Below are 20,308 nucleotides of genomic sequence, written 5' to 3' on the forward strand. Positions count from 1 at the left end.
CCAGCATACCCGCAGAGCCATGACCAAGCTGAAGCCACCAATAAGTCCATCATCAACGAACTGAAGAAAAGGTTAGAGGGCACCAAGGGTAGTGGGCCTAGGAATTGCCTAGCATTCTGTGGGCGTACAGGACGACCTTGAGGAGATCCACGGGAGAGACCCCATTTTCTCTAACTTTCGAAGCGGAGGCTATCATACTAGCTGAGGTAAGCCTATGTAGCGCTCGGGTTACAAGATTCACCCTAGCTAAGAATGAAGAATTGATATTCCGACAACTAAACTTGTTGGAAGAACATCGAGAAGCGGCGACTATTCGGCTGGCAGAATATCAACAGAAGCTCGCCCGAAGGTATAATAGAAGTGTGAGGAGAAGGGAGTAGGGAATACACAAGACATCAACGCAGGGAAGCTAGCACCAACTTGGGAGGGGCCGTATAGAATTACTGCCATTGCAGGTGCAAGGGCGTATTATCTGGAGGATCTGGCCGAGAGACCACTCCCCCGGCCATGGAATGCCTACAATTTGAAGAAATTTTATCACTAGTTATCAGGACGCGGGGGTACCTGTTGAGTGTAGTATTATATGTGCATATTGTTAATTAATACAAAAAGAAATGTTTATCCATGAGGTGTATTCATACTTATGATTCTGTTATTTTTTAACTTGCTTGCCCTGGATAATATATGTGCAGAGGAAAGTAAAACATCCTAAGGACAGAAACTTGTCCTCTACTCGATCTTTATCATCGAGCAGGTGGAAACCTTAGACTAAAATATTCCAAGGACGGAAACCTGTTCTTGGTTCGATTTTCATCACCGAGCGGGCGGAAACCTTAGACTAAAATATCCTAAGGACAGAAACTTGTTCTCGGTTTGATCTTCATCACCGAGCGGGTGAAAACCTTAGACTAAAATATCCTAAGGACGAATACCTGTCCTCGGCTCGATCTTCATCACCAAGCAGGTGGAAACCTTACACTAAAATACCTTAAGGACGAACCTGTTCTCGGTTTGATCTTCATCACCAAGCGGGTGGAAACCTTAGACTAATATATCCTAAGGACAAAAACCTGTCCTCGGCTTGATCTTCATCACCGAGTAGGTGGAAACCTTACACTAAAGTATCCTAAGGACAGAAACCTGTCCTTGGCTCGATCTTCATCACCAAGCGGGTGGAAACCTTAGACTAATATATCCTAAGGACAAAAACCTGTCCTCGGCTTGATCGTCATCACCGAGCAGGTGGAAACCTTATACTAAAGTATCCTAAGGACAAAAACTTGTCCTCGGCTCGATCTTCATCACCGAGCAGGTGGAAACCTTACACTAAAGTATCTTAAGGATGGAAATCTCCCCTCGGTTCAATCTCCCTCGCCAGGCATGCGAAAACCTAAGCTTGAAGCTATATCCAAGGTCTGAAACCTGTCATCGGTTCGATCTTTATTACTGAGCAAGTGGCAACCATGAATTAAAAACAAGTAAGGTATGATGAACAAATTGACCACAGTGATGTGTTTAAAAGTAAAAGGGGGGGGGGGGGGGAGGAGAAAAACACCCAACTTCCATCTCAACAAGACTAATTAAAACAATTCAAAATTTAAAGAAATTGTTTCATCGCCACAGCCCAACGACCTAGGCGTACCAAATACATAACAAGTAAATAACATAAACAAAAATTAAATCTTCATGCAACAGGGTTGGTAGGTTAACGCTAAGTAGCAAGTTGCCCGGGTACATTCTCAGCTGTCTGGACTGTAGGGGGCGTTTAGGTTTGGATATTTCCAGCTTCGGTACAAACGTTGCTCGTGACCTCCAGATCAACCCTCTCTACTTGGGAGTCAATCGCCCGCACTAGTTCCTTCATGCTAGGGGTATCTTCCTCGTCCGCGGCACCAGCTTGACTCTGAACGAGGGGGAGAGGGAAGGGGCTGGATAGGGAATTTGCTTGAGATTCCACAGTGGAGAATCCTCAGTCACTCCCATTGCTTGAAGGGCAGCCAACCACCCCTCTCCGAACCCATGATGCCGGGCTTGGTGAACTATTGGCTCCACAGAATTTTCAGCCTTCGTAAAGCCTGCATTATACCATTTATCCCTGCAAGCTTCAAGGGCTTCTTTCAAGTTAGCGATCTGGTTGGCTAGGGCCAAATTTAGGTTGTCTACCATTGCCAGTTTGAGCTTAGTCTCACCTAGTTTAGTTACCATGTTTGTCAGCTTGCTCTCCGCAGCCAATCAAGCTTTCTCAGCATCTCTTGCTTTTCTCTCAGAAGTCTCAGCAACTTCGCCCTTCTCCTTGGCCGTGGCCTTAGCAATGGCTTTCAGCGCCTTCTCCCGATCAATAACCTCTGAAGCCTCTTTTAATCGCTCATTGATGACACAAGTCAGCCGCGCGACTTGATGACATGACGACAATGAAACCATTAGGAAAGACAGGGAAGGTACCTATATATTGCAACACATGAAAGAAGAAGAGATAATGAATTATTGCAATGGTGTGCCGTTGCAACCGCCTAGCTAGTGACTCGTCGTCACCCTCTGAAAAGAAATTGGCATCCTTGGGCAGAAGGAGACCCTTGGCTAGGATCTTGGCGACTCGCCCTCCTTCGCCTTGTGCCCACACCCGCACACTGGTAGTAACCAGCAAAGGCTTATCACCCAATGTTATGATGGGCTGCCAACCTGCCTTGGCCTGGGAAGAGGACGCCACATTGGTCCCTACTTGGACTGCCAGTTGAGAAGCACCAATTGGCTCCTAGATCGTGGGCCCACTTGTTGTGTGGGGCGAGGTCTTTGATGGAGCGTCACCCGAGATGAGAGTGGTTTTCTCGGTGGTGTGCTTCATTTTCTTAGTCTCGCCAGTAGGAGGAACCTAACTTTTTCCACAGGGAAGTTGAGGTTGAGCCGTGGGGTTGGTGCCAGGTAAAAACCAATCTAGGGTCATCACTCTCTGCTTTACCATTTTCTTTGTTTGGTCGGCCTTTATGCCCAAGGGACTGATCGGCTCAGCTGCTACTGGCTCAGCTACTGGGGCGGGGGCTTCAAGCTGCTCAATAACTACATGAACTTTACGGCTTAAGGACACACGTTCAGTCGATTTATCTCTCACTAGAGCACGATCCTTTGCTGTGGCATACTAGGGACCAAGATCCCAAGCTTCACCAATGGTGAGTAAGGGCGGGAGGAAGTTTGCATGCCATACGTCTATATACGAGAGGAGTGGGCTATCTATAAGCAAAGCTTGGTTGAATGATTGCCAGGTCGAGAATATGGGTGCAATGCCGAGTATCAAATGGGATGCCCGAAGCTGTCCATCTGTATGAACAAAAATTTCTAATCTAAGTACAAAATTAAGATCCCAAACGTTTACAACACGGAGATTTGGTAGGAACCCTTTTGATTTTGTAGCAAATCAACAAAAAGAACGATTAGTTTGGTGCGTACACAACTAAAAGATGTAGACTTGATGCAAATGAAGGCTTTCAGTATTGACCAACATTGCGCGGTGAGAATGGGCAGGGGAGCTCGTTGGTAAACCAATTGTTGCTCACCTAGGCAGGGGAGTTTTTGTTCTAATCAGGTAGGCACGATATCAGCCGTGCCCGCATATCTCTGGTCTTTAAGTAATAATCAGACCTAATATTTCTGCATAGACTATACATGAAGTTAATTTCATGGTAGTTTAACTGCAGACCGAATATGTGGTTTAACCTACTCACACAACTCACCACTCAATAAAAATTTGGGGGAGGGGGGGGAGGAGTTGGTCAGGACACAGACCGTAAAATCTAAGGGTACCAACGACAAGGGGGTCGATCGGGAGCCTAACCCCACTCTCAAGAACGGCCATCAAAGGGAAAAAGACGGTGTTTATGCCAGTGTGCCTATGGAGTTCGATATCGCCCTCGTGATAGTAGGCGATATTGACGTCTCCAGGAACATTGTAGGCAGCCTTAAAGTTAACCAAGGACGCCTCTGAAGATAGAAGGTGAGAATAACCCATTCCTAAACTAAGATTGAAAGAATATTGAGAAAAGAAGAGAAAATGAAAGGAAAGGCAGAGAAAACTTACTTTGGGGGTCTAGGAAGGAGTGGTGTTCTTGACTGAGAGATGAGCGCATGATAGCAGTATGCTCGGCAAAGAAGTAGTTCGGAGAATGGAGGAGTGTAAAAGTGAAGCAAGGACTTAGAAGGAACTATTTATAGTAGCCAAATAAGGGGGATGAATGACCTTTAATGAATAGGAAGCAGGAAACCCCACGAATCCTCATCTCAACTACCACATGCGTGCCACCTCGGTTCACGAACCGTCAGATAATGATGACGGCTGAGCAAACAGTCAGACGCCACACATCTTTTTAGGGCGCATTAATTAGTCTTTTAAACCACCTTATATCTGCTCGTAGGATTTCTTGGATAGCGCTTGGCACTTAGTCCTTGATTCTTGCCCGGGGGCCAGGCACGGATCAAGGGGGGGCTATTGTATGGGACGTTGTTTCCCCTTAAGCCCATTGTTCATAAAACCCATCTTAATGGCACTCCACGTGTAAGACTTTGGGCTTGTTGGACCTTGGGTCTTAGGACACCATGTGCAGTTGCATGTACTATTGGGCCCACGAACTCTGCCCAAGCAAGCTTTGACGCCCATCAAAAGCCCAAAACCACAACATAAAGCCATTTATGACATGGATAGCGAAGGTAAGATCCTACTTGGTCGGGGAATGCAATTTCCCGAGAAGATGAGTCCCAGGATGCTCAGCATCACCTAGGGAGTATCGTTGCCGGGTAGTTCTCCTAACGGGGGAACCAATTCCAATGTCACTCCCACCACCTCCCACTCCCAACTAAACACCCCCTTAAGGATAATAACATTGGACCTCTATTCCCACTCACCACGAAAATAATCATAACTTTTCCACTAGTCTTGGGCTATAAATAAGAGATGAGAATTTGAGAGAAGGGATTGGCAATTTGAGAGTAAAGACTAAGAAAAGAGGGTGACCATTTTGAGAGAAAAAGGGGGAGCAATTCTAAGAGGTCTAAAGAGTAGAGAAAATAAGGGTACTTGGGTGGCCGGGCATAGAATTACCCATAGTAGGAAATCCAAAACCTATAATACAAATAGATTGTAAGTCCAGATAGAGGTTGGGCCCAACAACCACTTTTTGGGTATGCACAGCTACTATAGGTCATTGTCTTACGCCACTATATCTCATTCAAAAAAGTTCAAAAAGGACCTATAGTGGCGTTTCCACTATAGCTCCTTAAAAAAAAAAAAAAAAAAAAAAAAAAAAAAACAACCGCATTTTAAAAAGTTCCCATATATATATATATGAGGGACCTATAGTAGCATTTGACAAATGCTACTATAGCTCTAAATTAAAAAAAAAAAAAAAAAAATCTCCACCGAAATTTTTTGAATAGTGGCATATTCTTAGAATATTCTGTTATAAAAAAAAAAACATATTAAAAGGGATCTATAGTGGCGTTCATAAAACGCCACTATAGATCCTTTAAAAAAAATCCCAACAGAAAATTTTAAAATGGTTCCATATTCCTAGAATATTTGGTTATAAAAATTAATTTTTTTTAAAAGGACCTATAACAGTGTTTTTAAAAAATGTTGCTATTGGCAGCTTTTTTTAAATTAAAAAAAAAAAATAGTGGTTACCTCTTCAATTGTATTTGTTCTAAACTCCATGGAAAAAATACACTTCCTAGTCTCCTTAGTGATGAAACCCTGATTTATCTCTTCCTAGGGTATTAGAGATATGGGCTTAGTGAGGTAGTGGGCCGCAATTACTAACAAAAGTATTTATGGCCCATTAACTATATATATAAAAGAAAAGTAATACCCTCAAATAAAAAAAATGTGGGCTATTACAAAAGGCATGCTTGGCTCAAGAGAGAGAAAGAGCCCTCAGGAGTAGAGAAGACCTCAATGCTAAGAAAATAGCTAAGGGTGTCTAGATCCTTCATTTTTATTTGAAATGCTGGTTGAGGTAATGTCTGGAATATAAGAATACCACGCAAATCATCAATATATAGTAATAAGCATCTCATCCACGTAAAGTAAGAGAAGGATAATGGTATAATGGCCAAAATGGGCATTTGCTCCTTTCGCCAAATCTTTCCATCAAAATTCCCTTTGTCTAAAACTATTTAGGGAGATACCCCTATTTTGAAACTTGATATTCTAAAAATCAAGTTTTAATTTAAAACTTGGTTTTTGGACAATCAAGTTATAGGGAACTGAAACTTAAAAAAAAAAAAAAAAAATTGTGGTACTCAAGTTCATGGAACTCAAGTTCCTTGGAAAAAATTTCTAGAACTAGAGTTCCATTTATTTTTTTCTAAGTTCAATTCACTATAACTCAATTGTCCAAAAATCGAGTTTTACATTTGAAACTCGATTTTTTAAAAATCAAGTTTCAAAATAAGGGCATATCCCTAAATAGTTTCAGACAGTGGACATTTTGCTAGAAAGTTTGTGAGAAAGGGGTAAAACCTTATTTTGGCCGTGGTATGATACTAGTCTCAGTGGGGCAAATGAACAAGGTAAAGTCATATGAACTTGAGGTGGATTCCAGTGGGGGCGGTGGTGCTACTTAACTTAGCAAACCAAGCTTGTGGGGCTTGTTTGAGCCCATAAAGAGCATGGTAGAGACAACAAACTTTATTGGGAAGATGTGTATAGCATAGAGGAGGCTACATGTAAGCCTCTTCGACAAGATCCATATTGAGAAACACCTTATTAATATATTCATTTGAAAGATATTTCGGAGGCAAACAGTGGCATCGAGTAAGGAATGAACAATGGTGGGTCGGGCTATAGGTGCAAAGGTCTCCTTATAATCAAATTTTTACTCTTATGTAAAACCTTTTGCTACAAGACAGGCCCTGTAATTGTGGATTCACTGTACTTTTTCCAAGAGGCATATCCACCAAGTTCCAAGTGTGAGTTTTACAAAGAACATTAAGTTCTTCAAACATTGCTTGCTGCTAAAGGAGGTCATTATTAACCTCATGATAGGAGAGAGGCTTATGAAGTGTAGCAAACACAGTGTAACAATCGTAACACTAAGGTGGAAAGGAGTTGTTCAAAAGTCTTCCTTGTCGTAGTGACATTATATTCTTCATCCTTGTACCGCTTTTGACCATCATGCTTGACCTCATCCTCTTGAACGCAAAACAATTTATCTCTATCGTAACCTTTTGTGCTATCTTGCTTTCAACCACGCATGGGATCCTCTTTCATCCACATTCTTTCCCCAACAAAACCTTGCTCGCCCTCTTTCTCTTGACCATTCAGTCTTTTTCGACCCCACACCATTGCCACCAAAAAGAATCAAATCAACGCATAAACAGAACATTCAAAGTCAAATCTATTATAGGAATTATAATTATGAAATATGAGAGAGAGAGAGAGAGAGAGAGAGAGAGAGAGAGAATGAAATGTATTAAACAGTCACTTTAACATTTTTTTTTCTTTTTTAAATGAAGATTGGTAACTAGTGGAATGTAGGTTGATTTTTATATGTGAATAGCCAATTTTAATTAAAAATATATATAAAGTACCTAATGGGAATGCAATGAAAATAGGCTATGTTCATGATCAGTTGGTTTGAGGAGCCCATTATTAATCTACTATGCCAAATTACTAACTTGTAGTTGCAATTGGCCAAGAAAGAAAATATATAGCGTACGTTTGGTAAAAACTTTTACTTTTGTCCCAATATTTTTTTTTAAATAACAAAACGAGGTTGTTCATAAATAAGTTAAACTTTTTTTTCTCACACATTTAAATATAAAAAAATACCAAAAACTATAACTTTTGTTTTAAATTTAATAAGAAAAAAAATGTTTTGTTGACAAACGGACCTGATGGGACCGACGAACTCTCCTGCCCAAATGACCTTATTAAGAATGTTCGTCCACCCTACCACGACATGGACGAAGGCAAGCAAATCATTAATAAGAAGTTTTAATGTCTCGATCAGTTACCAATTAGCTATCATACCGTTGGAAGCTCATCAACGACTACACTAATAAACCTTGAAGCGTTACAAAAAGGGGCACTAAAGCCACAATTAAAGCCCCAACGGCTAGAAACAGTGAAGCTATATATACAAATCCATCAGGACTGGACCAAGTACATACACACAACTGAAATACACTCTAGCATACATAATTTTGATACTCTGAGCTCTCTTATTCCCTAAAAAGCTTTCATAATTGACTTTATCATCGGAGACCCTGTGGCAAGCACCACATCGGTGACCACTCGAGGATAGCTTTACATCATATTTTGCAAGTTCAGTGACGAGGATTCGACCCTGTTTGGACGAATCTACATAGCTGACGATTTTGGCATCATTAGCTTGGTGCCGTCTGTGGGAAATGAAATTTTCGCACTAAGGTTTGAATGTGTAGTTCCAGTCATTTTCTAAGCTCAGATGGAGTCCAACCAAGATCCTGCGGCACTGGCTTTGCAAATCTAGGCACTTATAGCTAGTGTGGAAGAGCTTACCAGGCAAAACCAAGAAATGAGTCTGCAACTCCAGCAGGAAGACAATCGTTCCAGCACCCACCGGGATGACAAGGGAGATAGCCAAAGAAGGAGTGACTGCTAGTGAGCATCTACTCTAGAAGGACCAAGCTCGGATCTTCTTCGGGAAATGAGGAAGGAGATAGACGAACTAAGGAATGCTATAAAGGGGAAAACAGACCGAAGTCTGGATAGAATGGTCAGGACAACGGATTCACCATTCATGGCAGTAGTCCTAGAATGCCCAATGCCGTCCAAATTCTGCATACCCCAGCTTGAGCCGTTCAACGGGCTGAAAGACCCCCTAGACCACCTTAATACTTTCAAGATGACCTTAGGCCTTCAACATCCTACTGACGAGATATTGTGTTGCTCCTTCCCAACCACTCTCAAGGGAGCAACAAGGGAGTGGTTCACAAAGTTACTAGCATCGTCCATTGATAACTTCGAGTAGTTGGGCAATTCCTTCATACGTCACTTTGTTGGGGGACAACGCCTAAGGAGGCCAACAAATCACTTACTTACTATCAGATAAGGAGAAAATGAGACCCTGAGGTCGTATGTGAAACGTTTCACTCGAGAAACTTTAGAGGTCAACGAGGCTGATGACAAGGTGCAGTTAACAACCTTTAAAGCTAGGTTAAAATCCAGGGAGTTCATGGTCTCACTCGCGAAGAATCCCCCAAAGACGATGGTAGAGATGCCTTTAAAGGCGTAGAATTACATGAACGCCGAAGATGCCCTAACAGCGATAAAAGACATGGAGAAGTCCAACGACAAAGGAAGGAAGGAAGATGAACGGAGAGAACAAAAAAAGGAGTGTTCAGATCGTCAAAATAGCGACAGGAGTAAAAAGAAAGATGATAAAGCTCCTCGGATGGTAAAATTCACTCCTTTAGTTATGCCTATTGACAAAATATTGGCACAGATTAAAGACGAGCATTACCTTAAATGACCAAGACTGTTGCATTCATCACCTAATGTACATGACAAGAAGAAATATTGCCATTTCCACAAGGATCATGACCATTACACAAAATATTGTAGGGACTTAAAGGAGCAGATCGAGGAACTCATACGAAAAAGGAAGTTGCAGAGGTTTATGAAGAAAGGAGAACCCAATAGGTCTAGGGACGAAGACAAGGATAAATGTAAAGCTTCTCCAAGAGACAAAGATCACATGTCCCAACACCCAGTGTGATCGGGGAGATAAATACGATCACAGGACGACCATCTACAAGAGGATCGTTCAGATCTCTCAAGAAACCATATTAGAGACAGGTGAGCAGCATTCATAAGACACAACCCTTGAAGCATAGACGAATGGACAAGGACATGTTTTTCTCAGAAGAAGATGCCAGATGAGTGAAGCAGTCACATGATGACACCTTGGTCATAATGCTAATGATAGAAGGATTCAATACCAGGAGAATCCTTGTGGATCATGGTAGCTCCACAGACATCATCTATCTCTCCGCCTTCTAACAGCTAAAGTTAGATCCAAGCAGGCTGCGTCCTTTTGAGTCCCCTCTTGTCAACTTCAGTGGGGACAGGGTATACCCTAAGGGCATAGTGACATTGACGGTTACGATGCTTATCTGTAACAATTGATTCATCAGCTAGACTTCCTCGTAGTAGATTGTCCCTCTTCATACAATGTGATCATTGGGAGGCCCACACTCAACCGCTGGAAGGCGGTTGCCTATTGCCTGAAGGTAAAATTTCTAACGGAAAATGGTGTAGGTAAAGTGATAGGGGATCAGGTACTTGCTAGAGAATGCTACCAGGCAGTATTGGCCACAAAGGAAAACCATATGTGGATAATCAAGGAGAAAGAAAAGGAGAAGGTAAAAGCCCTGGAGACCGTGGAGCTAGTGGACGAAGAACCATTAAAGACCACAAGAGTGGGGACGACCATGAGTGCAAACATGAAGAAGAAATTGGTCCAATTCTTTAAGAAGAACCTGGACATTTTCACTTGGAGTCACGAGGAAATGCTAGGCATATCTACAGAGATCATTGAGCATAAGCTAAATGTTGACCTCGAGAAAATGACAAGTGTTCACTCTAGAACAAAACCAAGCTATCACGGACGAGGTAAATAAACTACTGACAGCGGGTTTCATGCGCGGGGTCTACTCACCGAACTGGTTGGCCAATGTCGTCCTTGTAAAGAAAGCAAATGGGAAATGGAGTATGTGCGTAGACTTCACGAACCTGAACAAGGCCTGCCCAAAGGACAGCTTCCCCCTGCTAAGAATAGACTAGTTGGTGGATTCCACAGCAGGACATAAGCTCCTGACCTATATGGACGCATTCTCGGGGTACAACCAGATAAAAATGGTGGAAGAAGATCAAGAGAAAACTGCGTTCATCACAAGCTAGGGGCTCTACTGCTACAAGGTGATATTGAAAAATGCAGAAGTAACCTACTATAGGTTAGTGAAAAAAATGTTCACTCAGCAGATCAGGAGGAACATGGAGGTGTACGTGGATCACATGCTTGTCAAGAGCAAAGAAGAGTCTACTCACTTGGACGATCTCCAAGAGACGTTCACAACACTTAGGCTGTATTAGATGAAGTTAAACCCTAACAAATGTGCCTTTGGGGTGGCATCAAGAAAGTTTTTAGAGTTTATGGTGTCTGAGAGGGGAATAGAGGCGAACCCAGAAAAGGTGGTAGCTATACTAGAGATGACGTCTGCCAAGACCGTGAAGGAAGTCCAAAAGCTCATAGGGAGGATAGCAGCGCTCAACAAATTCGTATCAAAAGTGACGGACAAATGCCTATCCTTCTTCAAAACTCTAAAGCAAGCCTTCACTTGGACGGACGAGTGTGAGACAGCTTTCCTGGAACTCAAGCGCTACCTGAGTAATCCTCCCCTCTTGAGCCCATCCAAAGAGGGATAAAATTTGTATTTGTACTTAGCAGTGTCAGCCATTGCTGTACGCACTGCCTTGATTCGAGAAGAGGATAGAAGACAGCTCACAGTTTACTACGTCAGCCAGGCTTTCCAAGAGGCAGAAGCTAGGTACCTACGCATAGAGAAGATTGCATTCTTGTAGCCTCATGCAAGCTGCGCCCCTACTTCTAGGCGAATCCTATTTTAGTAATGATGGACCAACCCATAAAGAAGTCCATGAATTAACTCGAGGCTGCAGGAAGGATGATCCAATGGGCTATCGAGCTCAGCCAGTTCGACATTGAATACCACCCCATGAAAGCTATCAAGGCCCAAGCATTGGCGGATTTCATCGCTGAATTTACAATCCTTGACAAGGAGGGAGCTACAGACGATTTGGAAAGATGGGCAATTCAGACTGACGAGTCAGCCTGAAAGAGGGGCGGAGTAGGGGTCATAATCATCACCCTAGAGGGAGAGACACTTAAATACAGAGTCCAGCTAACATTCTCGGCCACCAATAATGAAGTTGAATACGAAGGGTACTGATGGGACTAAGGGTCGAGAAGGCACTAGGAATCAAAAACCTGCTCCTCTAGAGCGATTCAAAGCTCGTCGTAGGGCAAATAAATGGGGAGTTCGAAGCAAAGGAAGATAGAATGCAAAAATACCTAAGGTTGACAAAACTTCTAACATAAGAATTTGATTGGGTGGAGTTCACACAGATCCCTAGGAGCCAGAATATAGGGGCAGATGAGCTGGCGAAATGGTTGTCGTCAGAAGCAGGACCAACCAATACAAACCTGAAGATTGAAGTCCAGAAACATCCCAACATCGAAGAAGTCCCCACCTTTGCAATCTAGAGCAAAAACAGCTGGATGACCCCGATCTTGTCCTTCCTTCAGGACGGACGGCTTCCACCGGACCATGAAGAGGCCAAGAAGGTTAGAAAGAGAGTGACAAGGTTCACGATCCTAAATGGCACTCTATATAAAAGAGGCTTCTCCATGCCCTACTTGAAGTGCGTTAACAAGGAAGAAGCTAAGTATATCTTGGAAGAGATCCATGAAGGAATTTGCAGAGACCATGTAGGCTCGAGATCCCTGATCAGTAAAGTTATTCGAACGGGCTAATTTTAGCCTGCCTTGCAGAAGGACGCAAAGGAGTTCGTCAAGAAGTGAGACAAATTCCAAAGGTTTGGGAACATCCAACGCGTCCCATTTGAGAGATTGACAACAATAACCTCCCCATGGCCATTCGCCCAGTGGGGACTTAATATCGTTGGCCTGTTGCCTTAAGGTAAAAGACAGATAAAATTCTTACTAGCCGCCATTGATAATTTCAAGAAATGGGTTGAAGCAGAAGCACTAGCAACCATAACGGAGGCAAAGGTCCAGAACTTCGTATGGAAGAACATAATTTTTCAGTTTGGGATACTATAGACGATCATATTAGAAAATGGGCAACAGTTTGACGGTAAAGGTTTCAAGGACTTCTGCTCAGGATTGGGAATCAAGAACCAATTCTCATCGCTTGGTCACCCCCAAGTTAATGGCCAAACAGAAGTGACGAACCAGACCCTACTCAAGATTATCAAGTCCAGAAGACAAGGCAAAAGGTGCATGGCCGGAAGAATTGTCCAACGTTTTATGAGCGTATAGGACAACAACAAGAACCCCAACAGGAAATACCCCCTTCAGTCTCACCTATGACATCGAAGCAGTAATCCCAGTCAAAGTGGGAGTCACCAACTTGAGATGAGAGAGCTTCCACGAAGGCAGCAATGATGATTAACTAAGAGTCAACTTGGACTGCTTAGACGAATCCAGAGATGAAGCATCCCGCAAGATGACCGGGTACCAACAGAACATGTTCGAGTACTACAATAAGAGAGTGAAGCTTAGACGACTTAACATAAGAAATCTCGTCCTATGCAAGGTCACACCTGCTACCAAGAACCCAACCCAAGGAAAGCTTGGCCCAACCTGGGAAGGGCCCTACAGAGTCACCCATTATTCTAGGTAAGGTAGCTATCACCTAGAAACGTTGGATGGGAGAAGACTGCCACGACCATGGAATATAAAGCATTTGAAACAATACCATCAGTAAATGTAATAGATGATTGTATTTGTGTTCGAAATAAAGCAATAAAATAATCATTCAGCTAACATGGTGTGTGTAAAGCTAAAAAAAAATAAAGAGAGAAGAAAAATTATCTAAGTAACAAGATTCCGCCTAGACAGATGTAAGTTACGTACGAATCTAAAAGTGACAAGATTCCTTCAATGGGTGTAAGTCACCAAAAATTGTCTAAGTAACAAGATTCCTTCAATGGGTGTAAGTCACCAAAAATTGTCTAAGTAACAAGATTCCGCCTAGAAGGATGTAAGTGATAGACGAGTCTAAAAGTGACAAGATCCCTTCAATGGGTGTAAGTCACCAAAAATTGCCAAAGTAAAAAGATTCCATCCAAACAGATGTAAGTTACTGACGAATCCAAAAGTGACAAGATCCCTTCAATCAATATAAATCACCAAAAATTGCCTAAGTAATAAGATTCCTCCTAGAAGGATGTAAGTTACTGACAAAACCAAAAGTAACAAGACCCCTTCAATGGGTCTAAGTCATCAAAAATTGGCTAAGTAACAAGAGTTCGCCTAGAATGATGTAAGTTATTGACGCATATGAGATAAGTCAAAAAATATATATGTAACCAAGGAAAGCAACGAAGCAGATAGCGGTCACATACAGTTAAAAAGTACCATACACGGCGATACTGGAAAGTAAACAAGTAAAATGAATAGAATAAAAAGCTTAAAAACACTGGGCAATAAACATTGTTCTCGAATTAGAATATTGTTTTGAAAGTAGAATAAAAAAGCCCATAAAATACACTGGGCACCCAAAAAAAAAGAAAGAGAATAGGCACACAAAAAAAAAACACGTACATCATCAGGTTTAAGCTATGGCCGCGTCATCACTAGCAAGAGGAGGCAGATGGGCATCTTCGGTGGCATCACCAGCAAGAGCTGCAGACTGAGAGGCCTCCTCCACCACCATCTCCTGGTCTACCTCTTATAGGTCCAACCTCTCTAGGTCCACTCCGGAGGGATGCTTGACCAAGTACCTACGAAGGAGCTCAAAGCCCTTGTAGTACCAGCTGAAGAGCATAGTGTTGTACTCCTCAGTTTGATGGAAAGCCTTAACAGCCTTGGTAGCAACGGTCTTACTTTCTCCTTCGTGGCCTAAAGTTGCTCATCCTTTTCCAGGGTTAGCTTCCTCTCCGCTCTGAGATCATCCCCCAAGACCTTAACCTTCTCTTTGATGGTGTTGGCCTTGTCCATGACTAAAATAAGATCCTTCTTCAATTTAGAGTTCTTTACCTCCAAAGCCTCCACCTTGGACGTTGCCGACGTGACCTTTGCTTCATGGGTAAGGAACTTTGAAGCAAGGTGAAGACTCTCCCCCAGCACCTGAAAAGAGGATCAAACCTTCAGAACAGTGCAAAAAGAAGAAAAAGAAAAGGGCGAAAATGTATAGGAATGTTACCTGGATGAGCTTATGGACGTGTCGACCCACAACCTCGTTAGAAGGAGTGCTAAAAAAGACCCTCAATTCTTTGGCAGTGAAGACCTCTTGTGCCCTTACCAGCGCAAGGCTAGTGTCGTCCCAAATGCTGGATGAGTGAGAATCGGCCTTTTCTTTCTCCTTACCGGCCATTCGCAGTTTCGTTTGGATGGGAATAATCTCCTAAATCGAGGTAGTTGGGAAAGCTGTCCTCATCGTCTCAGTACCAGGGGTAGCTGGAGTGACGGAGACCCCCTTCTTTACGACGGGCACTGTCCTCTTCTCGAGATTGGATAGAGACTCGTTCTTCTTAGACCTCATTTTTGCATACATTTCTTGGTTAAATTTAGTCGTCATCTCTACAAAAGGGAAACACTTGAAAAAGAAGAAGAAGGGAAAAGCAGAAACAATGACGAACTAAATAAAGTACTTAATCTTCTTCTCCTCAATCTCGATGGTGCGCAGGACATAAGTAGACGGCTCTGGGCCAAGGCAGTGCAGAGCTAAAGTACGGGGATTAACTAGATCATCGAAGTCGTCAATCATTTTAGCATACTTGATGGCTGCCTCAACGCTTTGCCTGTACCTGCTCTTGAGTTTAGGTTGTCTTTTAACTGCACGAAAGTAAATAGGAGGATTAGTTTTGATAGTGTATACAAATGAACGAAAGACGAAGGACTAGTAGAAAAGACAACGCACCTAGACTCGGGGTTCTCCACCGACGGAGCAACCTAGGGAGATCACCCCAAACCTCGTCAGAGGGAGTCTCCCATTCACCCCCAGACATAAAAAAGAATCGGAACTTCCAATATATGAATGACGAAGGCAAGTTCCTAATGATCGTAGTCTTCCTCTCCCAAGGCACCAGTTCATAGTACCCTGCATTCCTTGGACTCCTTTAAATGATACAAATAAACAAGGTCGTCCACCTTAATCATATCTCCTTCAGTGGAAGCTAGCCATATCTTCATACAGCTGACCACTATCCTCCACGAGTTGGGCAAAATTTGCCCGGCAGTAATGTTGAAATGGCCTAGAAGCTCCAGGATAAAAAGGTGGACGGGGAATCTAAGCCCGCTCAGGAAAGCAACCTCGTAGAAACATACCTCCCTAGGTTAAAAGTGACAAGCTCATTCCTCCCCGTGAGGAAGACGAACCCTAACCCTCTCGGGAAACTAAAATCTCTCTCTCTAAACCTGGAAAGCTTTTCGGCGTTCAAGCCACACACCTCCCCAAGAGCAGGGAAAGCCTTAATTTGCCGTGGGCCAGAAGCGGCGATGTCCTCCTCCACCTCCATAAGATCAACGCTAGACGGCAACTTTGTCTTGAGCTTACTAGATCTCACCTCCGACATTGCTCTTTGCTCACCAGCTAGATTCTCAAACCAATCTACTGACAAATGCAGTAAGGGGAACAAATTAGCCAACACTACACTTAGGCTATTACCCTAAAAAACAAAGCTTGCAATTAAAGGGGAAAAGGAACGGAAAGCACCTATGGAAGCCCCCAAACGCGAAAAAAGAAACGAAATAGAAGGGCAAGCTATCCTAACTCAGAACCACTAACCTTGGAACCCCAAAGAACAGAGGAAGAGGGACAGAAATCCTAAAACTCGTACAATTTATTAGAATCCGAAAATCCAAAATCCCAAAACAACCAAAAACCCATACAATTTATCAAAAACCAAAATAGAAAAGAGAATAAAAAATCCATACAACTTATCTACACAATAAAGAGCAAAAAAGGAAAAAAAGACATACCTCAAAGAAAGCAACCACAGAAAGGAGAAGCTTGAGAAAATTGCAGGGCAGAATGGCTTGGAGAAGAAGAAGCACTGAGCAATAATAGTGAAAGAGTGGGAAAAGTGAAAGGAAATGAGAAAAGAAAGGCAGTTTAAAAATTAGGCACAAAAAACTGAAAAACTAGTGGGAAACCCGAAAGTCACACAAGTAGGGCATTAACTCCACTAGTCAGGGCACACCATGTGATCATGATGTGTAAAGCGCTACCACTACGCATTAAATGCGAAACGTAATCCCAAGAGTCATGTCCGGGCAGAAAACCTTTCACCTTCTAGTGGTCGTCATAACATGCAATGATGACTACAAAACCTAGAGGGGCATCTGATGGGACCGACGACCTAGACAACCTCATTAAGAATGTTCGTCTACCTTGCCATGACATAGACGAAGTCAAGCAAATCATTAATAAGAAGTTTTAATGCCTCGATCAGTTACCAATTAGTTGTCATACCGTTGGAAGCTCATCAACACCTACACTAATAAACCTTGAAGCGTTACAAAAAGGGGTAGTAAAGCCACAATTAAAGCCCCAACGGCTAGAAACAGTGAAGCTATATATACAAGTCCATTAGGACTAGACCAAGTACATACACACAACTAAAATACATTCCAACTTACATAATTTTGATACTCTGAGCCCTCTTATTCCCTAAAAAGCTTTCATTACTGACTTTATCATCAAAGGCCCTGTGGCAAGCACCAGACCGGTGACCACCCGAGGATAGCTTTACATCACATTTTGCAGGTTCAGTGTCGAGGATTTGACCCTGTCTAGACAAACCTACATAGTTGACGATTTTGGCATCATCAGGACCTATAGTTTCATAGTTTTTCCATTTTTTTTTGGTAACCTCTAATATCTAATTAGTACAAAAAAGAGCTACATCTACAATATTTTCACAATAAATCTTAAGTGATAAGTTGTTATTGGTTTTAATTTAAACCAACCACTTAAAAGTTTAATTACTTTGTTGTCCACTAGTAATAGCCAAATATAACCTGTCACTTAGGATTTATTATGAAAATGTTGTGTAAATAGCGTTGGCACCAAACATAGTGGATAAAATGGATATAGCCAATTGACCACATGCTCAAAATATGACCAAGTTTGGTTACAAATTGGTTTGAAAGTTTGAATTTATCTTTTCCAAATTGATAAGACTAACCACGTGTGTTATTTATGGATAATGTTATATCCATAATATTTTTATAACAAATCTTAGTTGGCAAGTTATTATTGATTCTAATATGATTTCATCATTAACATCATTTTTTTACTCATTAATAACAACTTATCACGTAGGACATGTTGAGAAAATGTTGTAAATCTCCCATTACTCATTATTTAAATGAGTCACGTGTCTCATTAAAAAAGTCAAGTGACTAAAATTAAGCATGGATGGTCTTTTGATTGTCATATCATAGGTTGAAGCAAGATAGAAAGTGCGAATGAACTTATATGGGTTGGCACCAAACTCACAAATAGAAAGTGCGAGCAAAGCCCAAAGTAAACATAGGGAAGGGAGGAGGAGTAGGCGTGACCCACTAAACATAGTGGATAGAATGGATATGGCATATTGACCACATGTTCAAAATATGACCAAGTTTGGTTACAAATTGGTTCAAAAGTTTAAAATTATCTTTTCCAACCCATTACATAACAATTGATAAAACTAAAAACATGTGTTATTTATGATCAATGTTACGTCCATAACATTTTAATAACAAATCTTAGGTGCAAGTTATTATTGGTTCTAATATGATCTCACCATTAGCATCACTTTTTTTTTTCTCATTAATAATAGCTTATCACATAGGACATGTTGAGACAATGTTGTAAATCTAGCATTACCTTTAAATGAGTCACATGTCTCATTAAAAAAGTCAAGTAACTAAAATTAAGCATGGATAGTCTCTTCAATCGTCATATCATGGGTTAAAGCAAGATAGCTCCAAACCAATTTGGAGCTAAACATTTTTCCGCAAAATATACACAAACCACCACCTTCCTTCCTACTAAAACTGTGCCAAAAAAAATGATATCTATAATGGAAAAGGTTTCTCTCCAAACTATTTTGGAGAGAAACCCTTCAAACTCATCTATATCATTTGGGACAAAGTTTAGTTACAAGATTGGTTGTAGTCTTAGGCTACAACCCTACTCAATATCTTTTTATTAGTGATGAGTTTTAATAAATCTACCATTGGATTACATATTCTTCTTATATATTTCATGCTTACAAAATTAAAGATTAATAACTATGTCATCAATAAATTGTTTAAAGTTGCAAATTTTTTTAGTTTAAAATTGTGCATAAAATATAAGCTTATAAATTATATAGTAAATAATATCTAATTGACACAAAATTTGACATGTGTATTAAGAGCGTAAAGAATATGCAATTTAACAGTTAAATTTTCAAAATATGTATGAATATTTATTTTATTGAGTAAGGTTGTAGCCTTAGGTTACAACCAGTTTTGTAACTAAACTTTGTGATATCGTTTTATTAAATGTAAATTTTGAAAATTTAACCATTAGATTGCATAGTCTTATGTATGAATATTTATTTTATTGAGTAAGGTTGTAGCCTTAGGTTACAACTAGTTTTGTAACTAAACTTTGTGATATCGTTTTATTAAATGTGAAATTTGAAAATTTAACCGTTAGATTGCATATTCTTATTATATTATTCATGCTTGAAAATTTTTGAAAAGATCAAAGATTAATAACTATGTTATCAATGACATGTTGAAATTTCAAGTTTGGTGGTAAAAAAATATGCATAAAAATAAGTTTATTGATCAAATAGCATATAACATCCGATTTGAACAAAATTAGACATGCATATTAAGAACATAAAGAACATGCGATCTAAAAATTAAATTTTTTAAATTTACAAACTATATATATATGAGAAATTTGAAAAATTTCTCTCTAAACTAGTTTGAAAAGAAACCTTGTCTATCTATAACAGTATAACCAACTAATCGAAACTAGTCAAAATTCTTGTTTTCTATTAGTTTGTCCTCTGTGCAATCAAATTTTTTTTTTTTCTTTTTTTTTTCAGTTTCTCAAGGTTCAAAATTCTCAACTTGTATGAAAAAATTGTGTCGGTATGTTTTTGAAACATTGATGTATTGACTATTGATATTAGGAATTTGTAATCAGTCATTGATGATTTAATTCGAACTTCGTAATGTTGGGAGATTCAAGTTTTAGTTCCCACTACTTTTAAGATGTAAAAAGAGCAGATTAAATTTTAGTTATGGATATTGTATCCTTTAGTAGACTTTGTGTTTTAGAATGATTTTTTTCTTTGAATTTGTTGTAATGAATTTGGTCATTTTAGTCCAATATTGTGAATTTTTTTAATTTTTCATATTTGGGAATTTATAATGAATATTTGAAATTTAGGCCACTCAAATAAAATTTGTAATTAAAAAAAAAAAAATTAGGCCCTTTTGAATTTATAATTGATTTGGTAATT

Source organism: Castanea sativa, chromosome 3 (assembly GCF_040712315.1).
Source record: "Castanea sativa cultivar Marrone di Chiusa Pesio chromosome 3, ASM4071231v1".
Classification (NCBI taxonomy): Eukaryota; Viridiplantae; Streptophyta; class Magnoliopsida; order Fagales; family Fagaceae; genus Castanea; species Castanea sativa.